The sequence below is a fragment of the Tympanuchus pallidicinctus genome, unplaced genomic scaffold (assembly GCF_026119805.1).
Source record: "Tympanuchus pallidicinctus isolate F22 unplaced genomic scaffold, pur_lepc_1.0 scaffold3, whole genome shotgun sequence".
NCBI classification, from domain to species: domain Eukaryota; kingdom Metazoa; phylum Chordata; class Aves; order Galliformes; family Phasianidae; genus Tympanuchus; species Tympanuchus pallidicinctus.
Genome location: NW_026294747.1, coordinates 34637551 through 34659304, shown reverse-complemented (window position 1 = coordinate 34659304; position 21754 = coordinate 34637551). Strand labels below are relative to the sequence as shown.

General features: G+C 36.4%; 1 protein-coding gene across 3 annotated transcripts in view; it reads right to left on the bottom strand.

The window, feature by feature from the left end:
- Nucleotides 1–21754, bottom strand: part of NPAS3 (neuronal PAS domain protein 3) — a 596309-nt gene that overhangs the window by 215161 nt on the left and 359394 nt on the right. The window contains exons 2-3 of one of the 3 annotated variants that reach the window (XM_052693215.1): nt 10085–10147; nt 9209–9303 (exon numbers count right to left, since the gene is read on the bottom strand). The exons of the other annotated variants lie outside the window; for them this stretch is intronic. The gene's annotated coding sequence lies outside the window, so the exon portion shown is untranslated. The remainder of the gene's footprint in view (nt 1–9208; nt 9304–10084; nt 10148–21754) is intronic. 3 annotated transcript variants of the gene reach the window in all.

Here is a 21754-nt window from a genome sequence, read left to right as displayed (position 1 = left end):
CTACTGGCTCATATCAGCCAACTGTCCATCAGTACACCAAGGTTGCTTTCCATCATGCAGCTTTCCAGCCACTCCTCCCCAAGCCTGTATGGTTGCCTGGGGTTGTTGTGACCAAAATGCAGGACCTGACACTTGGCCCTACTGAAACTGATACAGTTTAATTTGACCCATAGGTCCAGTCTATCCAAGTCCCTCTTAATGCCCTTCTCCCTTCAGGCAGATCAACACTCCCTCCAAATTTGATGTCTGCAAACTTACTGAGGGTGCACTCAATCCCCTGAAGATCATTAAAAAGATGTTAAATAGAAGCAGCCCCAGTACCGAGCCCTGGGGGACCCTGGTTATGACTGAAAGCAACTGGATTTAACTCCATTGATCACAACTCTTTGGGCCCGACTATCCAGCTAGTATTTCACCCAGCAGAGCATATGCCCATCCAAACTGCGGGCAGCCAGCTTCTCCACGAGAATGTTGTGGGGGACAGTGTCAAAGTCCTTACTGAAGTCCAGGTAGACCATGCTGACAGTCTTACCCTCATCCACTCAGCAGGTCACCTGGTCACAGAATGAAATCAGGTTTGTCAGACAGGATCTACCATTCATGAACCCATGCTGAATAGGCCTGATCCCTTAGCATAAAGCTTATACAGAATCTGACTTATGATTGAAATTTGAAGTTGTTTGGATTCTGAGGATTTGTTTAGGTTCTTGCTGAACCATGATTTAATGTTTTAGTTCCATTATTACAGTCATCCTTTTTCCTGCACAAACGATTTTAATTTCTACTACCAGTTCTACTACCATCTTCTGCATAGAACAAACTTGCACATCTGAATAATTAATTACTGCTCTGCTTTATGTAGCATGTCAACTTCAACAGTAGCACTAAGCAGCTGACATTATCTAGTTCAGGAGAAGTAGGCTGGTTTTTCTGGATTCTATCTTGTGTCTGATATCAGGACCATCTTTTTTTTCCATGTTAGACCAATATTTAGCAAGCACCTAATCACATTAATTAGAACATACAGAGAAGATCTGAGAAGAGAATAATTTCCTAAGATCTCAATCAGGAGAGGGAAATCTGTTTCAGCAATGTTAAATACACAGAACTGTCTTTATTACCATTATCAACACTGGAATTCTTTTAACATCATAACCATGAATAGGTTGTAAGAAAATTCACTGGAGCAGGTTTATCTGAAGAGAGAAAAGTGGTTATGCTTTTAAATCTATGTACTGTGCAAAAAAAATCGTTTGTGCCAATCAGCCACATCCTGTTCTCCCACAGTCAGAGAGAAAGACCATCCAGATTAATTACACAGTTGCTACAGAAGTAAGATACGCTCTCATCTACACGTCCATGGACATGTCCTCCTTTCTTTCACAGCAGAAACTCATAATTTGGGCTGCATTTTGACTCTTCCAAGGCAACAGGAATCAACACCTCTCATGCAGTCAAACTAAGACCTCACTGAATAGTTATAGTAAATGTGAGTTGTTGGGTCATGCAAAACTGTACATAAATTCTTAACATACTAGCTCAATAATGCAAAATATAAAGTCGTATGACACAATCTGCACCAGTGGAACTAGTGGAAATAACTCTTTCAAGCATAGAACCTGATTTTAGTAGGGGCCTGAAAATCTGTCTGTAAAGAAAGATATGTTCCAGATTCTTCACTTGCACTGAGAGCTGGCAGTCACTGCTGAATCCATTATAAGGTGTTTGGTCTCAGCAACAGACAAAAATGACCATGAGGTAGAAGTCACATAAAGTCTGCCGCAGCATCCTCAGTTGAACAATTTGGCTTTCAGTTCTGGTACTACTGAGGACAATGTATAACAGCTAGAGATTTCCTACTGCCCTCTGTTGGAATAGGAGCATACTTGGATTCTCTGATCAATCATGAAGCTTTTGAGTGAAGATTGTGGTAATTGTACCTGTCACAATTATCCCACTTACAGTCACATAAACCTGTCTTCTCTCAAATTAGATGATACTTCATTTTGTCACATTTTTCTTTCTTTACGTTAAGAGGTGGTTAATACAGGAATTTTACTACTTTTTTTTTTCTTTTTTTCCTAAAAGGAAGACTAAGTAAGTCCTTGAAATTATTCAGAACATGCTGAAAGTGCTTTAAACAGTATACCAAAAACTACATTTACAACATAATCAGGCAAACAACACTATTAATAAAGCAGAAAAATATTGTTAGTTATTCTCTAACAATCACATATGAAAACTTGGATTATACAAGATTATTACTGTATTACTTCCTTAACAAATAACAAATAGCAAAGGCTGTTTTGAAAATAATGCCTTTTACTATTTTTTTTTTTTCTATGTTGACCCACAACATCAGAGGCAGATGTTATTGGCATGGCAGTAGAGGCTGAACCTTCCTCCCAATATCCCATTACATTTTGTTGCTGAAGGACAGATGGCAACACAGAGGCAGTCTGACAAAATGGTGTCTGACATGGAAGTGTGCATGAAGCAAATGTGTGGCACTGAATTCCTCTATGCAGAATAAATGGCACCCAGTGACATTCATTGATGCTTTTTTGAACATTTAAGGAGACTAAACAGCGGGTGTAAGCACAGTAAAGCGGTGGATAGTGTGTTTCTGCATTGGCATTAATGAGATAAAAGACAAGCCAAGTTCTGGACGGCCATGCAGATTCTTATGAGCGTGACATTAAGCTCCTGTTCATTGCTGGCAAAAATGCATAGCTAGTGGTGAGTTACTATGTTGAAAAAGAGTGTTTTGTAGCTGAGAATGTGTTGTATCAAATAGTGGTACTGTGCTCTTTATATCTGTTGTAGTTTCTATAGAAATAAGTAGGAGCCATTAGTTTCAAAGGGACCTAAGTCTGTATTAAGAAAAACTTACTGAGAGTTAATGAGAGAAGGCCAAAGAATAATCACAGAATCATAGAATGTCAGGGATTCAAAGAGACCTCAAAAGATCATCTAGTTCAATCTTCTTGATGAAGCAGGAACACCAAGATTAGGTCACACAGGAATGCATCCACACAGGTTTGTGACACCACAGACTCTTTGGGCAATAATGAAATACCAAAATTTAAGTTTTGATAGAGGAAGCTGAGGCAGGTAGGAAGGAGAAATTCCCAATAAATGAGGAGAAATCTTTGACAGTTTTGTCTTCTCGTCACTGTCACGGAAAAGCAGAAAGGGTCACAGCTGTGGGAAGATAGGGGGCACGTAAGCTGGAGGAAAAGTAATTTTAAAAGCCTGATAAAAACCCCGAATGAGGGTGACACTGCAGTACTCTTTCAATTAAAAGAAAAGAAAATGATCTGGGTTTCACTGTCTCCAAGAATACCGAAAATATGCATATGATATAGAACCAAAATACAAATGCTCATATCATGTTATTTTTGTTTTATAGATGGAGGATGTAAGATACAGCTTGTAACAAGAAGCTGTACTGTGTAGTACAGGACTGCCTCAGTGTCTTTTTTGCTCTCAGTGAGATATTATAGTATCCATTGTAACTAACTGTCCAGAACAATTTGCTTAATTCATTTAAACTAAATTCTGACCAGACACCAGACAGGAAAGTTACTGAATTACCAAGATACTAAAATGAAACTGTTTCCTCTACTACATTTATAGAATGCCTTAATATATATATTCAGAATCTGTCTACTTGATTTTTCTTGATCTCATTGCTGCTACTCTCTACGTTAACCCTCTGGAGAATTCAATCCAACCATCCTCCATGACTAACAAGCTGTTTAATTCACCAATGGTTTCCTTCATTATTTTACAGATTCAGTTTGAGAAAGGTGAGTATATGTACTGACAAGACTATTATCACGACTAGTGTAATAATAATATAGTATTAGCAGCTCTTTACTAAGAAAGAAATAAAAATCCTTAGAAAGAACCCATGCTTCTCAGGTGAAAAACAAAAGCATAAAAAACTGTGCAAACTAAAAGTTGTTTGAAAAGAACAACAAATATTTTAGTTAAAAAAAGAAAACTACATTTTTTTCTATATTCTTTTTTTCTTTTCATTGCTTACAAATAACTTTGAGGTAGTGTAAGTTTATCTACTGATAATTCTTGCTGGAGACCTACAGAACCTTAAAATGTGGCATGGACATAAGTGAAGGAAAATCATTTATTCCTGATTGTTATGAAAGGTCATGAGTGAAGAAATTAATTCTAGATCTCTGAAATTTAGCCTTAGGGAAAAGAAAGAGAGGGCACAGTAGTGCTATGATCCGTGGAGGTCTCTTTACACAAAAATATGTATTTATAGGTACAAAAACACACAAGTTTGTGAATTCTTACTGCTGTTCACTCTTTCCTTCCTCATGCATTTATCTTTCTTTTTCTTTCCTCATCTAATCTCATTTTGACCTAAAACATCCTGTGTTCCCTGAGTTGACATGTGTTGGATTCCTTATTTCCATAGTTTCATACGCTGTTTTACTGTCAAATACTAAAACGTATTAAGTTTTAAACTGAGAAGTAAAAATAATTCTTAAATAGTAGATCAAACAGTATGCAAAGTGTACAGATCTTTCAGCTCAGGAAGCACACCTGAAAACCTTCCTGCGCTTCGTAAGTGAAATAAATGTAATGGTCTGACCCTCACCAAATTTATGCTTAGCAGGACTGCTGAGCCCATTCTGCTGTTATGACACCGTGAGTGAATACGGGATGTTTGAACAGTGTTACTGCTTTACATCATCATATATCCATCATATTATATATGTATTTTTAATAAAAGATTAATCTTTGAAGATGTAGAACAAGAGAAGATGTGCATATCTGTGCTTGATTATATTTGTGCGAACAGCAAACACCTACACATTCCAATCACTTTCAGAATAACAAAATTCAATCAAAGACAAGTGCTCTGTTATAAGCCCCAAGACAGGGCTTTGGTCCTTCTATTCCTTTCAAACTGCACCAAAATGGGCTATAAGCTTTATCTATGTTATTTCAGACAGGGGTCTTTGCATGGAACACTGATTAAAAAAAAAAAAAAAAAAAACAACCAACAAAACTACAAAACTACAGGACAGCATTCTGAGGGCTAGCAATTAGATTTTTTTTTTTTCAGTCTAAACTTTAACAATAGCTGACAAAAACTAATAGCACAACATAACAACTTCAGTTGAAAATCTCCTTTATTACTGAGAGCTACCTCCTACAAGATTTATTGCAAGACTATGTGACACCAGAAGCTAACTTTGAGCACAGAATTTAGGAGTGTTCAGACAGCACCATTTGTGCATTTGACATGTTTCGCATTAAATTATGTTTTTGTTTCCATTAATGAAATAAAGTCTTCTGCTAAGCAGCTGAGAATGTCTAAGGTTTCTGGAAATTATACATTTATTAAGCCACTAAAAATTTAGGCAGGAGAAACCACACTAGGAAATGTAAACTTAAGGAAAAATAACAGCAGCGAGTGAAGAGCCAATTGTTTCTGTTTTGATTTATTCTGTCTTTCAGAGTTGCTTCTTCTATAGGGAACAATATGCAAGGCATTGGAAATTCAGAAGGCACCTCTTTTGTGTATCATAAAAATGCTCTGCTAACCTACAATACCCTCATAGAAATACAATTCAATAAGGAACTCAGCTGGGAAGATGCCTCAATAGAACAAGATGAAAAAATGGTCAATACGAGAATGATTTAGTTTACCTTACAAGGGATTTTGATACCGGAATTAAATGCGGCTTTGAAACTCGCAAAACAAAAATCAAGATAAACACAGACCAATGTTTTTAATTCTCACACATATTTAATGTGACTTCTTAGCAGATCATTGCCTCTGAATCATCATTTCTATCAAACCTATCACTTGAGAAGTGTTACAGCACTCAGCCCTCAGGGCAAAGATAAGTCTTCACCATTGTCACATATAGTATACATATTGAACCATATTGTGCTGAATGGGAATACAGTACAAGTTAGAAACAGCACTGATTCTCACAGAATATCATGATACTTATCAAGCTGTTAAAGGAGACATCAGTCTTTTGTCTGTATTGCCCTTGACACATCCGGAAGGAAGGTATCTAGAAATTCTTTCTTTGTTGAAGAACTCTCAGACCTCCTAGGTATAATGCAGGCTAAGTGCCCCAAAGATCTTTCAAGAGTGGAAAAGGAGCTTGAAAATCATTATCTGACATACCAGAAACAAATAAACACCAGCACTGAATAAGTAAGATCTAACATCTGTAAATCTGAAAGTTCACACTTGGTCTAAAATAGGAACAACTAGATATTTATATTCAAGATACCAAAACCAGTCATCTCAACATGAGACCAAAATGAAACTCCAAAAATCTTCCTTGAAAAACTGTGACAAATACCACCAGGGGTTAAACATTAGGATCCAACTATCATTGCATATATTTTTTAAGGATAAATAATTATCTGCCTGCGTTCAGGATTTGCTTATTGATTAAAAAGCAGACCACACAGCAAAGATACAGTACAAAAACATTCTTTTCTCTATCACTCATTGCAGGTACCTGGTATTTACTTACTCTGCAAACATTACACAATTATGCTTGCAATATTTTGGAGTGAAAAGTTGGAAACACAAAAACGACTAGAAATTCATAATATGACTTCAAGTTACATTTGTTCCTTTTTGTATGTGTTTTTAAAATTATTGTAATTTTTAGTTTGCATATTCTTATTTTGTCTTCAGAACAGTCATACAGTTAACATTGTTAATAAGTACAATGGTTAAAAACGTCACTTTTGTTTTCTACCTAAATGCCATAGCAACCAGCACAACTTGCACAATACTTCATTGTATTTAATAATATTTCAAATGTATTTTTCCTTTCCTATTTTTCCACAAGCAAATCACAGAAATATTCATGGCTTTCCTGTTTCAACAGAAAGTCACCAATAAAGAAAATTCAACGTGTGTCTGTCTTAGATTATGCAGAATTAAACACTAAGATACTAATATCTTTTCTCTAAAACAGACTTGTGCTTTCTGCTAAAAATCTATTTCATCATATCTTAAGAGTTCAGAAATACATGCATCTGCTACATGCATCTGCTACAACTACCATGTTGGAACAGCTATCAGATCAGATGCTAATAAGTAGTAAGCACAGAAGGCTTCCCCAAGCCAGGTGACACCTGCCTGCCAGCTGCCTGATCACTCAGCCCAGAGGCTGGAGAAGAGCAGTAGCACATCTCACTGGCACTAAATCGGGACTTTCACTGTCCCCCTCTCCCCACCCCGTCCAAATTTCCTCACCCCAATCAGGATTGAGTAATGCAACTGGCATCCCACAGGGTGTGTAACACCACACTGAAGCCATACAGCAGCTTTTGGTCCCAGGGTAGGAAATGGGGTGACTTTTGTCCCCCATGCCTATCTCTGTGGATTTAGAATTTCTGACAACACTTGAATTTCAAAGCCAGTTAAACTTCCATGTATAATCCCTGATGCAAATTATGAAAAAGAAGTATACATGTTTACATGATATTTCAGTCCTCAGCTTCTCAGCAGTAATGTGATCAATATATCATTAGAGAAACACAGAAAAACAGACCAAGGCCAAAGCACAAGGGAGAAGACTGGTGAAGCTAGCCAGAGGAAATGGCTTTATGTTAAAAGAAGCAAACAAAACGAATTCAGGAAAGCATAGTGCACATAGCATCCAAGTGTTTAGAACAATGACTACTAAGAAGTAAGACCACTTAAATTAACTCATATCTTGGAGAAAAAATACTTATTGTATAGGGATGGTGAATTTATGACACATGAAAATTATTATTTTATAATACCGTCTACATGCAAAAACAACATAGGAAGAAAGGCATGGTGTGAATACTTCTGCAATCAGCCTACCTCACCATCTTAGCACTTGGATGAAACAACCTATAATTTCATTTTTAGGACACTACTGACTGGAGACAAACAGAAAGGCTGAGTTCCATCAAATCTTACAAGGAGACTGAAGTGGGGATAAATATCTAAAAGGATTAGCAAACACCACCAAACTCATTTCACTTGTGACCCATTCTGATTTGAAGCCAGTCTCTTATCACTGTAATTTTATTGGAATGAACCATCCTTAATTTCTTCAATGTTCCCTGAAGCATGCATTCAATCAATTCAGACATGCACATTTTTTTTCTTCTCACAAGCACATGTTATTCTATCAGTTTGGAAGAAAAGTTTTCCATATTCTGAAGATCCAAAATATTCCTTCCATGTGTGAAAAGCTGGTAGAAGATATTGTAGAAAATTCAATGTCATTTCAGAAATAACTTACTAGGGCAATTGAGTTTAAATTGACTACATCTAAATCTCTTTCATATTTTAAGTCTTTCCACAAACTGGTTTCCAGTTTGCACTCAATGTTCCACCCTTTTCAGAGCTCAGCCAATTGCAAGAAGGCAAGATTTTAAAATATTATTTTTAAATCATGTGATTTCAGTACCCTCTGGACAAGGTTAAAAAATACTATACAGAGCATACTAATTACACCCCAAATTTAGATTTTTGTAAATAAAACACAGTTGAAAAATGCAGCACAGAATCACAGAAGTCTATGTAACCGTCAATGAAAAGGCAAGGCTGAGGGCATGGGCATCAACTCATATTTCAATAAACCAATGCTTAGAATTTGCTGATGTCTGCCTAAAAAACTCAGCCAGGCCACTCAAGTCAAGCTGAACTACAGACAATTAGTAGCCCATTTCAGTCCATTCAACCCTGTGTTTGAAGCTCTTACTAGATTACTGAGTAAGATCAACTTTCTTTCTGCGGAATAAAGAATTACTCCAGCTCTAATTTATAACGAATCTTATCAGTATGTATTTGAAAAGCATATGATGATAACAGAGATGTGGTATAAACTCTTCTGTAGATCCAGCACTACAAAGAACACTTCTTGACATTCTAAATTGTAAATTTTCCATATCACCTGTTTTCTAAAATCATGATTGTAAAGATGGCATTTACACACACTTGGGCAAGCTCTACACAGTAGAAGGAATGACTAGCACGTAGAACTTCATTCTACAATGTGCGTTTCCTGCTGCTTATGCCAGGTAAATTACAGAAGCTTGACAGGTACTGAAGAACATTCTATAAACAGGCTCCCATGACCAACAGGAAATTGTCATATTGCACAGTTACATGTAAAGAGCCTAAAAGAGAATGCTACACATATTTTGTTACCAAGAATCTTTTCTCATCAGTCTCCTTCAGTATTTCAGCTTCTATATTGATTATATGGCAGTTTTTAAATGGCCAGAGACTGAATCCAATCAAACCTGTTGAAAGAAGCAAAAGCGATCAAACTAGGGAATGCATATCAGATTATTTACAACACAAATAGTTCAGTTCTTTGGCCTGAAATAAAGTAGTACCCTGAAACAATCAATGATTAAATTAAGAAGAAAGCAGCAGACTGAATCTGAAGACTGGAATTCACAATAAAAAGATTCAGAATACAAAGTCAGTTATAGCAATTAGTCATGAATGGACAAGAGTCTTATCTCTGTCTCTATAGCTTAATAAACAATTTTATTTGTTTGCTATGGCGTGAAAACAACTGCTTTATCCATCATGTTTCAATATCCTTAGATCATTTGTAAGCAGAACTGTTACAAAATCTTTGATGTCAGTTTAAAAAATGATTTGGAGAAGCTGAAGGGGTCAACAGTTTGGTTCTACTCCACTTATTTGTCACTTACATGATGTCAACATCACAAAATTCTTCATATGAAATGAAGAACTTTTTTGTTCTGATTCTATTCTCAACATCAAGAGATGGTCAAGACAGCACTTGAAATCATGAGCTTAAAATACAAAGCATACAGCATTTAAATGAGTGCAGAGCATTCTGGAAAGAAAAAAAAAAAGCAAACAACAAAAACAACAACAAAATAAGCCCAATACCTGCTTTTTGAAAGGATACCTACATATTTGTTTAATTAAAATAAATAAATAAATAAAAAGCAAGCAAACAAAAGTCATCAAGAGTGAAGCCTCCAGAAACACAAACCCTACCTTCTCAACTCTGACTACTAGAAGGAAGAGGTATCTACTCACCTACTAAACACAAGAAAATTCATTGTGAGGTTAGTCCCAAGTCCAAGCTGTTCTAGCTCTGGCCTGTTAGAATAAGAAAAAAGACGAACAGACATGCTGGGAGTAGGTGGATGGAAAAGATGAGATGCATCTTTGCAAGTTCAGGTAAACACCTGAACTGAAATCCTGATAATATGGTCTTAACAACAGTTATGCTGCTGTTTTCATTAAGATTTCACGTCTAAAATAAGAAGTTCATTTAATTTCAACTTTTGAACACAGCAGAAATCAGACAAGTTAACTGATCCTTTCCTTGGAAAAGTTCTTTTGTCTAGCCTTTTTTTTTTTTTTTTTTTTTTTTAATTTCATATGTTTATTTTTCATACATTTTATCTTAGGACTTTAGCAGTGCTGTGAAAATTATAATTTGGGTAGGCTGGTATCCTTCATTTTTCTCCTAAAATACTCATATGTTGGAGCACTCTATCACAGTCTGGTGAGCTCCTCTGAGAGCAACAGAAATAGATAACCAACAAAATTCCCATTCAGTATGCTTGTTCTTGTCCTGACCTCCTTGGAACAGTAAACCTGCTCAAAAATTATTTGTGCTTTTTAGGAGAAACAAGAAACCCTGTGTGTAAGTTCTGAAACTGACAATCCTTCAATTCCTTGTACTCAGAAACTAAACTTTCCTTAGGTCATTAGGCCTTCCATGGTTCCATTCTTTCTTTCTTCCATCTCTCTTTAGTGAATTATTTCAACCTTTGCTACTAAGAAAGAAGTTCAGGCCGTATCCTTTTTATATTTTCTTAGAATTAGACATATAAGGAGTCATCCAATAACTCATGACCATAAAAACAGAACGTATTTCATTTAGGAGAAAAGGCCAACTAGGTTATTTAATGAAACAAGCTTGTTGTAAATGTTGAAATAGTTTGGCAGGATTTTCTTGCCTGGTGTTACCATGCAGTTTTAAACAGATGGCAAAGCTGAACATAAAAATCTCTCTTTTACAGCAGAACCAATAACAATACTGTTTGTATTATAGGCCAGAAGGCTTAATGGAAACTTCAATAAAAATTTCTATGATAAACTTAAGTGCTGAAATAGAGGATCAGTTCAGCTTCATTTTTGTGCCCTAAGAGGAAGCATCCATTGTTACATTTGCAGGAAAGGAAAAAGGTATATGAGGAAACAGACAAGATGTTTAACATAACTGAACAATTTTTTCTAACATTTAATAAGCAGTGGTGGCTTCTCATGAAACCTGAAGAGATTTTCTAAAGTTGCCATTGCCCTCAAATGTAACTATTGAATTTTTAGAGATACTTGCTTGTTTCTTTCTTTCAACTCATTTTCTTAACATGTTCACCTCTCTTTCAGGATAGAAGATTTAAGGAAAACCTGAGAAAAGGCAGGTGAATTGACAGCATCCCTTAGAGCAACATTACACCAAAAGACATAAAAAAGGATGACTCTGTTGTATGATGCTGAGCCTGCAGCAGAATGCATTGTGGTTTCATTCTCATTGGGTAGAGGCCCGTGTGCTGTCTTTAGGCCGATATAAGCTCTTTCTATGGCTGACATTTTTCATTTGGCTTAACTATACTGATGGCAAACAGCAAGGCATTGGTAGAGTCATTCCATATAGAGAAAATGCAAAGACTCTTCAGGAGGTACTCATACTCTCTGATTGGAACCTGAAGACTGTGCGAAATCTGATATGGTATTTTATGCCAAACTTAAATATTATGCAATGTATGTATTTGTATATGAGCATAAACGAATTATATATGATCATAAGCTTTCTAACTCAATGATAGGATTGGGAGACAGGTTTCAATTAGGATATTGATCTTATCCTTCCACCTAACTGGTGATTGCTATGTAGGGAAAATGTATCAAATTGATATATGAAAGATGATGATCTTAACTGTGTGAAAGACAAAATGTCTGAGGGCAGTTCATAGGATTAAACAGATGGAAGGAACTGGACAAAGGTAGGAGACAACTAAGGAAATTGGCAGACATTTTTGACCCAAAAACAAAGCGTAGATGGAAGCTGTTAGATTTAATAGCAGTTAGGTGGTACCTAGGAATGTCTAGAATATGTTAGGGGTACCAAGTGCCAGGACTGAAAGTCATTATTTGAAATTATCCTGAAATCATGATTTCTGCTTGCTGCTGGCTTGTCTGCACTAAGATTGAAAAGAGGCAATGGTAAAACAGATGTTCTTGTGGAAGCCAGCAATACCTTAAGCAATACTTTTGTATGGCACATTCATCTGAAAAGACAATGTTCAGCTTGGGTAGTGGAAATATAAAAAAGTCAGTCTGCAGGTGTGAACATTGTACACAAATGGCACACAACTTCACTGTACTGTATAGCACTATACTGTCAGATTTATATATTATTTTCTATTTCTAGTGAGTGTGTATATTCAGGTGGAAAATGTCTATCAGTGTAATAAAACAGGGTAACTAGAGCAGAATGTCTAAAAGAAGAGGTATAATGGATGTCTGCTGGACAAAGAAAGTCACTCATAGAGAAGGAGCTTGAAAAACTGGTCCTGCAACTGTAGATTTGCAAAATTGCAAAGAGACATCATTTATATATATTTTTTATATTTGATATGGTTGAAGCATATCATGAGCATGGAAAAAATGGCCTGGTCAGTCATGAAATGAAAGAGAATCTCACCCAAAGAGGAAAACTGAAAAGACTCTGTTACCTGGAATGCAATTAAAAGGGAAAGAAATGTCTGGTTTTACTTGACAAGAAATAGAACTGCTATGTAACAACAGAAGAAAAAGGGAGAATCCATCGATGCTTTATAAAGTCAAAGGACAGAAAATGTTAAAGAAGTTTGTGTGCCTCATCAGCTGCAAAAGAATAGAAACCAAATCCGCAAGCTTTATTTGCCTTCTCTTCAACCCACTGTCATTTTAATTCTCATGAAAGATAGTAATCTCAACATCTTTCTCTGTCTGCTATTGCAGGAGTATTTATTTACCTGGCCTACTAGGGGGGAAAACAAATCACAGAGAACAAATGACTTGATGCTTTCTCACATCCACACTGACACAATGTTTGAAAATATCAGCTTGTGCACAACAGTCCTACAATTTTGAGTAAACTGTTCTGTTATTATAGTAGAATGTTGTCCCAGCAAATAGCACAGGGCCTAATGGAGTCATTAAAAGTTTCCAATGTGTCAGAAAGATGTACAAATTATCTCTTTTCCAGTGAGTTAAGGTAATTCTTGCTTTTAGGAGAACTAATAATACACTTCATAAACAATGTCTGAAGATGTTTATATTAGCGCAGAGCATTCCAGAAACTGTAGAATACATATAGAGTTACAAATAAACAGTCCCAAAACTACATGAAAAACATACACACAAAAGGATTTAAACGAAGTCCTATACCATTGTTGACAGAATAAATTTGAAATTACAGCAGCCTTTCACACCCTTATTCTATAATTAACGAACAATGAAAACTTTGCCACAGTAAGATATTTTCTACAGCAAATGTAATTTTCCCCCGTGCTTTTTCCCTGCACTATTTAAATGGGAACAATTCCAGTGCAGTCCATTACTGGAGGCAAAGACTCCAGAATTTATTTTGATGCATGTTCAGCCATTGATGTCTAGTGCAAAAATGTATTGAATAATATCTTCAGATAAAAACAGAATGAAGATTTTGCTTTCAGTTTGGTGGGGGCATTATTCTTCTAAATTACATTGGTTAGCTCTGCTGAACTGTAGCCTTACCTTTTTAAAATTTAATCTTATTAAGCAATTTTCAACCCGCCCACCAAAATGCCATTTCTGTGATAAAAGCACGTGCAGGGATTCCTAAGGGATATGGAAATTAATCCCACTTCTGTGAAAAGACCTTTTAATAACTCATATGCTATTTTACTTTCTTAGTTATCAGTGGGCTTTCCTCCAGCTTTTTCTCAAGAAATGTCTTTGCAGTTTGAAAGAAAAAAAAAAAAAAAGAAAGAAAAAAACCCAAAATAAATAAATAACCCAACAAGAAAAGAATAATCTTAGAGTTGGTTGTACAAGGCTGTGTGTTTCTTTAAGTTGTCTTTAAAGTGGTATTCCAAGAGCCTCCCTCAGATCCCCTAGACAATTCTACAGTGTGTGAGGATGTCTACATACAGGGCTTGTTGCAGCTAACAGCATTTAGTTCACACTCTCAAATGCAGCTTGCCAGCACAGTAAGATTCTGACTGTGCAAATTGTGTTTCCACCTTTCTTCTCTCTTGCTCTTTTCATACACGCATATGTCACTGACAATTTTTCCTCCTTGCCTCCTTCCTTACAACCTTTTTTCAATAGTGCTCCTGGATCAATAAGACATCATGGCACTGTGCGGAGCCTGAGCGATTTCTCATAGAATGGTTGCTGTGACCATGTTTCAGTGGGAATTGCAAATCCCCTTGTAAGAAGGAGCTGAAGATATTTTCAGTCACTGAGCACTCACTACAAGGCACTGAACCTCAAAAAAGAACCTCAGAAACCAGAGCTGCTGGGCAGCTTGAAAGAAACTGATGCTGCCTGGACACTTGATGGATCTCAGCCTTGATTACAAGAGCAGACTACTCCCAAAGTGATTGATGAAATCCTGCTCCAGAGAAGAGATGAGAAAACAGTGAAAGCCTACAGACTATGGGGATGGGGGCAGGAGGGAAGGAGGGAACAAAAACAGAAGGGAAGTGGTCAGGAACCTTATCTGTTGGCAGAGAAGCATATAGTTATATGGGAGGTGAGAAGAAAAATACTTTTCTTCTTCAATTTTCTGATAGGTATAGAATTATATTAACTACAGTCATTAGTTTGTAGAGGAATCTATTACTTTTTGGGTTTAAATAGTGAACACCATTTGCGAGTAATGGTTTCAGCCTGTGGCTTTAAACATTAAATTACATTTTTCAACCAGCAGGTCAGTAGTTCTCCTATCAACCACAGTTTGTATTCAGTGTGCCAGTGCATCTCTCTTGCTCAATCTATGTCCTCTTCTTTCTTATCTAGCTATATACAACCTTATCATTAAAAATTTCAAAAATGTTAGTCTGCTGTCTCTCTCATACCGCACAGCTAAATATTTTTAAATCAAGCCTTTTTCACAAACTAAGCTAAGATTAGATACTAAAACAATGAAGACTGTTTCTGTAACTGTAAATCAAAGGGATAACTATCTTATCTTTCAATTTTTCAATACAAATTTTCTTATTCTTGTTTCAGTCTTCCTGCGTCGTTTCTAATTAGCAGGGGGCATATTCCGGTCTATGTGAAACAGATTTCATTTCAGTTGAATTTTCTGTGAACAAAAGGTGCATAGGTGGCTATAGCAGCAACCTTTAACTTCTAGAGGCTTAGACTGGAATCTGCTTGAGATTACAAGGGAAATGAATTTAGTTAATCACAACTTCACTTTTAGCAAAAATTGTTCTCATCACAAAATCATTTTGCACTAGTTTTTCAAACACTGCAACTTTTCCTAGAAAAAGTTCTTGGGGTCGTAAGAAGTTGCCTTTGCAGGACTGTGCAAAAAAGTTGGCTTTCAATTAGCACCTGACCAAATCGTGTTTAACAGTAATGAAAGATACACATCTCTTAAGTGTATCAGCTCAAAATTCAAATTAATTAAAAAACAGTAAAGCAAACAAGGCATGTATAACGAGGTAATGCATACAGATGTGTAGCATGTTACATAGATAGAATCATAGAATCACAGAATCACAAGGTTGGAAATGGCCTATAAGATCATCTAGTCCAACCCTCTCCTCATCACCATTGCCACCACAAGCACTAAACCATATCACGCAGCTCCTCATCCAGACACCTCTTGAACACTGCCAGAGACGGCGACTCCACCACCTCCCTGGGCAGCCATTCCAGTGCCTGACTACTCTCTGAGAGAAAAAGTTCTTCCTTATGTCTAATCTAAACCTCCTCTGATACAACTTGTGGCCATAACTATGACTCCGTCCCCCAAAAAACTATAATAATTATACAACTAAAATTGGTTTCACTCCTGTAAGAGTTTCACTGCCTACTTAAAAACACCTTCTTCCTCTATCGACATACTCATTTTTTTTCCTTAAACAAGCAAAAAAACCCAAAATAACAATAACCACAGTCAGTCTATTCATGGTTCTCATGTTATCTTCAAGTCCTACTATAAGGACAATATGTATGAATATACAGGTACTGCTGAAAACTGGAAGTCTGCAAGTACTCTTACTTGCATTAATTGTCATGTAAGCTGGAAACCTGTGCAGTAAAGAAATCTGAACAGTTTATCATAAAACACTGGGTTTATACGCTCTCCACTTGATTTGTGCAGTATGATTACTATGCACTAATTGGGGAAAAACATTCTTCTTGATGTGGAGCTCAGTGACTACTAAAATCTGGATTGTAGCAGAGTATAAATACTGCTCGCATGTACTACAACAGATAGTATTCAGCTCAATAAAACAATGTAACAGTTACTGAATTATTTTCACTCGTCAATTTCAAATTTGTTTCTTGAAATAAATACAACATGAAGTAGCAATTTCAGTTAATTACTATATGCCTAGATAATTTTAGTTTCTGAATAGAAGATTTCTTTTTCTAGAAACACAGCAGCTTCTAACTTGTCCATTTAGATTTGCTTCAGGCTTCAGCTTAGTAGGAAAGTGTCCATTTTCTGAACACATTACAGATTTTACAAGATTTCATTCAAATTAGATTTCCACAGTATTAGTCACCCTCACCAATAAATAAATAATTAAAAAAAACCCCAACAAATATAAACAAGAAAACCCAACAACCCCACTAGGAATTACAACTCTGTTATTAACTGCCTTTTACTTAAAGAAAGACCTTTAACCACAGAATAGCCCAAATTAGTTCCACTACAGATAACTGAATTATCTACACTTGTGCATACACTTGCAGAAAACATAGGGAGAATAAAAAAGACATTTCTTTGTATTCTCCTTTCATTTGAGCTGAACCGCTTAATACAATCAGAGTCACAAAGCAGTGCCCTTTAATTGTCTCCTAAGGAGAAAATGGGATAAGTTTTAAGGCAAAAGAAATGGAAAGGGGAAATGGAAAGGAAGGGCTTAACCTTCACATGCAGAGAGATGAGGCAAATATCAACAAAACAAACCCCCAACTTTTGTTCTCAGTGCTCTATGATAAATTTAACGTACTGTAGAATTGAAATATTGCATGGGGATAGTTGTACTTGACTACAGGTAAAATGCTGCCATTATTACCAAAAGCACACTTGAAATCAGGATTACTTGACACACAGATTTATTAAAAAACATACGAAACACTTAATGAATACATCCTTGTCGAAAAATGCACCCACTATGCTGACAGAATAGAACAGTGTTTTAATTTGTGCAATGAAAAGAGCGTAGAAATGAACAGTTCATGTAAATTACTTGCAGAAAAATTGAAAATTTGCATAAGCTCCAGGTAATTTTTTGGGCACACGTGAAGATGAGGAAAACCTTCTCAGGGGACAGTGAGACAGAATATGCTTCAACTCAGTTGCATCATTTTCTTTAGGTTCCTAGAAATCCCCTACAGAATAGCCTTGACTTAATTTGGTAGCTGATCGAATCTTGTTTAGTTCACAGATCTGTAAGAGTAGGGATGAAAAATTACTTTTATGCATGTGGTCACTGCAAGGGAAGGTATTTGTTCCACAATGGACTTTACAGTGAGAAATACACAGCCAAATAGGAGGAAAATGAACATGAAAACTTACTGAAATGCACCCTTCCCTATCAGGTAGTAGACTTTTAATTATGAAAGTGTCATTAGACCAACATAACATATTTAAGAATATTTCAACATGAACTGTGTATCCTGAACATTACAAATACAATAGATCAAGGTAAGGGACAGAGTAATTCTAACAAATTTAGTGACAGGTTAAGATCAAGGGATGTCTTGACATTCTCCTCAGAAAGGTCAATCTACCAGGTCTGCAATGTAAAAATGAAGACTCTGCCATCATTGCCATGGCAAAAGGTCAGGCCCAAGCTGATTGGTGATAGAATTATCAAATTAACCAATCGATGCCAGTGAGTAATAGATGTAAGCAATCCTCAGGGAGAGCCCCAGGGCAAATGCCAGCTCATCAATAACACATTGCCTAGGAAAAGAAGATCCTCTCTTCAATCCATGTCCTTCACATTAGCAGTGCTATGAAGGAATTAAAAAAAAAAAAAAAAAAAAAAAAAATCTCGAAAGCAACAGCTTTAAATATGCTCCCAGACTGTACACAACATGCAAATATTTTTCCAAAGCAACTTCCATTCCATGCAGTGGTAAATAAAAGCAACTAACAAAGCAAAGAAAGGATTTCTCCATGCCTCCTATCTGAGTAGGTATATTCAAAGACCTAAGGATTTTCATTCATGCCTGACACCAGTAGAGACTTTATTAGGAATTCTATTTTACCTGTGGCAGTTGCAGATACATAAATCTCAGGCTTGCTTGTGTGGCAACTTCAGCATATTAAAACACGGAGTAGATTACAGTTATTCTTGTACTGAGGATTTTAAACACCAGGTGTAGCAAGCGTTTGAAGAATGTTGTGGCTCCAAGTAATATTTTAATGCGTTCAATATATGTGTGTATCTGTTTGGTTTTACGCTGTCTGCCATATGGTTCAGAAGGTTATACCCTGCAGAAGCTCTCTGCGAGTCCTCAGGAAAGCAGAATACTTCTTTCCATAAGGGATGGGGCTTCAGGCAGGCAAAACTGAACAGAGAAAAACCCTGAGCTCTTGATCTCAAGGGACGTGCAATCAGTGCAAGAAAAGAGAGTGAACCCCATTTCTAGACATGGTGGTTATATAAGATCAGTGGGACTGTCTTAACTTTGATGAACGTGTTAGGCATTGGGAAAGGTGAAGTGCATAAAAGCTGCTTTATAATTCAAACTTTTTTCATCCCTTCAATCATTGTATTTCTAAGTATAAAGAATGATGATTTAAAGACCCCAGCCACTAGTGAAATTTCTCAAGGAGAAATTTCTCAAGTGAAATTTCTCAAGGAGAAATGCATAATTGGAGCAGTAAAAGTCTCCAGAGCACTGCAATGGGATCCCACAAGATCAGCTCTGGAAGCTACTGAGGCTTTGTCTGCATTGTGAGAGGGCAGCAAGCTCCCCTTGCCAGAACGAGAACAAGGCAGTGATCTGATCCCTGTTGGGTGCACTCCACTGAGACACAAGAAAAGTAAAAGTACACCTTCTGCAAGTGGGTGGGCCAGAGTCAGCACTTTCAATGTGACAGAGTCCCTGCTCAAATAAGCAACAACTGCATGGGGGACAAACATAATATCCTGCAGACTGCTTCAGTATTCCTTGCTCCTTCCACTATCATTCATGCTTCAAAGAAAGGCAGGTAGTGATCTTTGCACACTGATCCAGAGCGATACCATTTTGCCATACTTTTTAGCTCAAAAATGTTAGAAAGGACCATTTGCTTGCATGTGTTCTGTCCAATTATTCGAAGTTTTTATTCCTGTTCTTGCCCTGTATACACACACTGCTCTCAGTTACTACCGTTCAGGTGTTATTCCTACTTTTCCTTACATAGTTCCGGTTCCGAGAATCTTAATTTAGCTCCAGTGATGTATCTATTATCATGGCAATATGATATTGCTATTATCACAGTAGGAATGGTAATATCGTAGCACTCAGAGTAAGAATCCATTCTGCCATCAAAAAGCATGTGTTACTCCTATTACTGTTAATGGGAATTATGCACATGTATCAATGGCAGATCAGGTCCCTAAGTGAGCACAATTATAACCCCTACTGTGAAATTCTCTGAATGCTATTTTCACATTGCTTTTATTATAGATGTACATAACAGTATCAAAAAAAGTCTAACTCATTTGAATAGGATACCCATTTGAATATGAGCTAGTTTCAGTAAAATTTAAATTGCATTCCTTTCTAAAGAAACCCTTCTGATATTTTTGATGCTTAATTTTCCCCTAATGCATTGTTTAAAATTCAGTTAATATTCTCCCCTCAAGAATTGCAAAAAGCATAGAAGCATCTAAGAGCATGTATTTATCTGTAGGAGGTGCAGAGTTTTACAGCAAACTGTTAGTCCACTGACAAAGGAGGAATAAGTGAGTGTGGTGCCTCTAAACACAGTACAGCACTGTTCATTTGCTGCTTTACTGTCAAGTCTTTACTATCAAGCCCTGTGCTATCTTCTCTATAACAGTAGGGTTGGTATTGCCTCTTTTTAAACACTTGAATTTTTATTTTTACCTTTTATCTGATCTGCAGTTTAATGAGCACTAGCAGTCAGATCTGTAATTTCAGTATTTCCTTAAATATTTAAAAACCTGTCAGGATAACTACCATGGCCCATGGAAGCTCTGTCTGCTGGTGTGTTAAGCAGCAGCTCTCACTGGTGGTTTTACACATCAGCAATTCTTATCCATCATAAAGAATTATGCCTAGGTTTATCAGAAAATAGAATGCCAACTGTTCCCAAATTGGTTAAAGTAGAAGTAGTAATGACACTATAGGATTTATTTATGAAAGAGCAGGAGGCTTGTATCTGAATTTGGATGATGTAGACACCCCACCCCTGGAAGTACTCAAGGCTAGGTTGGGTGGTGCTTTGGACAGCCTGGTCCAGTGGAAAGCGTCCCTGCCCATGGCAAGAGGGTTGATGCTAAACAGTCTTTTAGGTCTCTCCCAGTCCAAAACAATCTGTGATTCCAGTTTCCAACAATAAGCAAAATGAAAAGACTGGATTGCTTTATATAATTAAAACTGCAAATTGGAAAAAGTACATATTGTAAACTATACATTGAAAAAAACCTCAAGTGGGGTGTACAAATTTCTTAATATAACATGACTAAATATTTTCAATAACATTTTAAATATTTTAAAATGACTTTCAAATTCTAATACAGTGATTAAAGATGATAAATCTATTATGAGCAGTTCTGTTTAAAATTATTTAGGGGCTCTAAAACAAATTAAACTTATTACTATAAACTTCTACAGACCAGGAAGATTGACATATGAGTTGCCTGAACAGCATAACAGAACATTGTATGAATATTATGATATACTGGCCTTCGTAGGGACTTCATTGCACTATGGACACACATACAATATAAAACAGTACTTAAAAAACAAATATAAAAACTATCAGGTTTTAAGACAATACTGAACTTCCATAAACCTAATTAACCTGATGTGTAATAAAATTCATATACATTTTTTATGTAGCAATTCACTACTAACTCTATTTTAAACTCTCAAAGCTCTGGGATACTAGAATCTGATGGAATGACTTACTTTGGATTGTGCTGCTGTATTACTCCAATTGCTTTTACAGGCTGTGAATTCACATGCAACCTCTCCTATTTTATTAGTATTAAAAATGACATGACAATACAATGAGATCTGGTTTCTGATGCTGTAAGTGAGCTGTCACCCTTCCCTCAAACCTTACAGAAATATGGAATATCTGACCACCTTTGAACAAGTGCTTGTGGTTCTAGATTAATGAACAGCATTAACAAGGCACTGATGTGAAAAAATACATCCCGCTTACTATATCATCATATAGTACTTGACAGTCCTAGGAAAAAAATTAACAGAGAGAAAGCTAATAGT